At 35.0% G+C, this 3,625-nt stretch overlaps 1 long non-coding RNA gene across 2 annotated transcripts in view; it reads left to right on the plus strand.

Annotated features, from left to right (window-relative positions):
* Nucleotides 1-2,147: 2,147 nt before the first annotated feature.
* Nucleotides 2,148-3,625, plus strand: part of LOC106521821 (uncharacterized) — a 26,949-nt gene continuing 25,471 nt past the window's right edge. For both annotated transcript variants that reach the window (XR_001310720.1, XR_001310719.1), the window contains exon 1: nucleotides 2,148-2,767. This is a non-coding gene — a long non-coding RNA (uncharacterized LOC106521821). The remainder of the gene's footprint in view (nucleotides 2,768-3,625) is intronic.

A 3,625-nucleotide genomic window follows, 5' to 3' on the forward strand; every position in this document is an offset into this window, starting at 1 on the left:
CACACACACACACACACACACACACACACACACACACACACACACACACAAGGGCATTTTAATGAACTTGTTCATTGGATAATAATTAATTTTAAAGGTACATCCTTTATTATTTCACATTGCGTTGCTTTCTCGGTAAAGGAGTGTGTTTTTGCCCATACCATGGAGGTAATTATTAAGTTAATATTTATCCACGTCTGTTAAAGGAAACACTGCACCACTAGAAAAAGGGAGATTTTTTGCGGTTTGAGTTACGCTTCTGCAATATTAAATAATACCTCTGCAAAAACATCAAATAAAATACTGCACTGTCGTCATTTTAAATTAGGTTTCATAAAGAGAATGAAGGTGCCTCTGAATGACCCAGTTTTGAAAAACGAACTACCTTTTAGTAACTTATTGAATGCTGATATTTTTTTAAAAGAGTTTTTGTCTTCCTCATGAATTAACAATAAAAATCTGCAAGAAAAAATGACCACAATCAGATATTTTTGGGGAAATTACTTAAGCTATTAGCTAAAATGTAAAGAGAATAAATAGTTCTGACATTTTTTTAGTTCTTATGAAGTGAATTTGCCTATTTTGGTTTATTTTCTTTCATATTAGTGTATTTAAAGTTGTGTGAGGATGATGCAACACATTTAGTGTACAATGTCCTGCAGATTATTATTTTTAATAAGCTTTTCTCCTTAGTTGCCAAAATGCAAACATCATAGAAAACTTTATTTATTTATTTTTTAGATTTGGCAGCTGTTCTAACTTGACCTATTTACACAAAAAATATATTTATTTTATTAGAGTGTATTTACAGTGGTGTGAAGATGATTCAGCACATTTGATTTGTAAAGGGTCATGCTGGTTATTATTACTTTTTACATTCTTGTGTTGTCAAAGTACTTCTTACATCAGTATGAAAAACTTTACAGTTATGTCATTTTGTAGCTTTACCTACGTTTTTTATCACTATTATTTCATATTAATTGTTTTTGCAGCAATGTGAGGATGACACAGCATATTTAGCATGTGAAGTATCAAGTTGGTTATTAATATTTTTTAAGTTTTTATGTAAATTGCCAAAATGCAAATGTTATAGTTTTGACATTTTAGTCTGTTCTAACTTTACCTAAGTTTTTATTATTGTTTTTGTTTATATTAGAGTGCGTTTACAGCTGTGTAAGGATGACACAGCACATTTAATGTGTAAAGTGTCATGCTAGTTATTATTATTATTTAAGGAGTTTTCTTGTTAGTTGCCAAAGTGCAGACACACCAGAGAAATCTTGAGAAATCTTGCAGTTGTTTTAACTTTACCTATAGCAGCATACAGTATATTTATTTTTTTAATTTTATATTAAAATGTGTGTAAAGATGACACAGCATAATTAGTGTGTTAAGTGTGCTAGTTATTATTTTTAAGCTTTCCTGTTAGTTGCTACAATTCAGACAGAACTTTTTAATCTGTGAAATTTTGATTCTTTTCTACCTTTGCTTATTTTGACATATTTTTTTATAAACTTCATGATTCAGCACATTTAAAGAATATTTATTATGCTATTTATTATGATTTATTATGATTATTATTATTTACAAGCTAGTTTGGCAAAATGCACCAAGCAGTATAGAAAGCTTGCTAATTTTTAAATGCACAACATATATTTAGTATTTTTTATTATTTTCTCATTTATTAGACTGCATTTATAATTTTATAAGGATTGTATTTCATAATTAGGGAGTGTTATGCTAATTATTTTTAAACAAGCTAGCTTGCTATTTGCCCAAATGCACACAGCACCTTAAAAAATGTGACAAGTGTAAAACTGTATTACATATATTTAGCTTTTTTACATTTTTTTTTCTATATAGGACTATATTTAAAATAGTGTGAGGATTTTGTTGCATTTTAGGGAGTAGTGTAATGTTAGTTATTGTTTTTCAACAAGCTAGCCATTGTTTTTAACTATGCATTTATGAATTTTAATAGGGTGATAAAAAGTTATTTAATGGTGCTAAAGTTATAATTTCATGAACTTTTCCTTTATTGCATCTTCAAATAAATCTAGTCTAAAGTGCACTCTACATTTTAAATCAACTTGTAACATTTAAAAGTAGTTTTTATATATATTTTAAATAACCTATGCTGTGTTGAACTTTAAAAAAATGAGTGGAATTAAAAAATAATACATGTTTTAAAAGTTTTGAAATTGAATTAAATAGTGCTGTTTGGACCCGCGGAGGGGGCAGGAGAGGTGGGGGGGAGTGACGCAGCCGTTAAAAATCATCTCGCCGCAGTCCCGGCTTTAGCAGACATTTTAACATTTTGTGTCGTTTATTTCTGATATTTTCCCCCCCTCGAGTTCGGCGGCTCCAAACCGAGCAGCGTGACGGTGCAGTGTGCCGACTGCACTCCAGGGCTGGTTGTGTAACCGTTTCACCTCGGCTGAACCCATCTGGTTTCGACGGCGGCGGCAGGCTGCAGCTTGCGTGTCCCCGATGAACTGAGACAGATGGCCGGCGGAGGAGTCGCGGAGACCCGGGGTAGCGCAGCAGCAGCTCTCCGCTGCCCACCGGAAAACCTCGCTCGGGAGAGACAACAGAGTTCATCTCCTCTCCTAAAAAAGAAAAAAAAATCGCTTTTTATTTATTTATTTTTTAAAAAACGGTCTTTCCTCCTCGGGTTGGGTGAAATAGCAGCCGCTGTAGGAAAGAGGAAGCCCGCGGACTGGGACGCCACGACGGAAGAACTTCAACTTGAACTTGAGACTCTCCGGTACGTCCTCTCCTCTTCTAATTTATCATTTATTTTCATCGTTTTGACTTCATGAGAGGTCTTTATGTGAGCCAGGCTGAAAATCTCCCTCGTGTTACGCGATAAAGAGGTCGCCTTTCCGCGCCCTAGTTTCTCTCCTCGGCGGATAATCTGCCTTTGTTGTCCCGGATGCGAGCGGCGATAGGCGGCCGGAGCGGACCACGTCTCCCCGGGGCTCTGCGAGTCAGCGACAATTAGCAGGATTTTAGTATAAAAACGTGCTTTAATTAGTGACATAAACAGTGTATGTGAAACCTGACGGCGTATGGTGGCTGGTGCGTCACTGTGGTTTCCCTCAGAGAAGTTCTTGATCAAATTAATTCAAGGAAATGTCAGATTAAAGCAGCTAAATGTGCTTTAAATACTTATTTATAGCGCCTGCTAGCCCTGTTTTTAAATGTAATATATATTTATTTGGTCAAGTATGAGAATTTGTACGTGTAAAGTTGCTTTTGTGATTTATTTTGTGCAACATCAGGCTGCCTGGTGTTGACACTGGAGAGCTGAGTTCATTGAGTTCATTCCTGTTGCCCTGGTTCCTATTACCCTGCAGCTTATGGGTAATTTATTCATAAAACAACATAAAATAACTCAATTCAAGCCACTATCTTCCTCCAAGGAGGTTAAAAAATGCACAAGGGACATTTTAGCTGTATTTATAACAAAAAATGTTGTTTTGTAGCAGACTTTGCCACTGATTTATATATTTATTTTTGTTTTTAAACACTTACTCTTGCATCACAGCTGCTTGAACTCATAAATGAAAAAGTTTGTGTGTGTGTGTGTGTGTGTGTGTGTGTGTGTGTGTGTGTGTGTGTG

This window comes from Austrofundulus limnaeus, unplaced genomic scaffold (assembly GCF_001266775.1).
Source record: "Austrofundulus limnaeus strain Quisiro unplaced genomic scaffold, Austrofundulus_limnaeus-1.0 Scaffold116, whole genome shotgun sequence".
Taxonomy (NCBI): domain Eukaryota; kingdom Metazoa; phylum Chordata; class Actinopteri; order Cyprinodontiformes; family Rivulidae; genus Austrofundulus; species Austrofundulus limnaeus.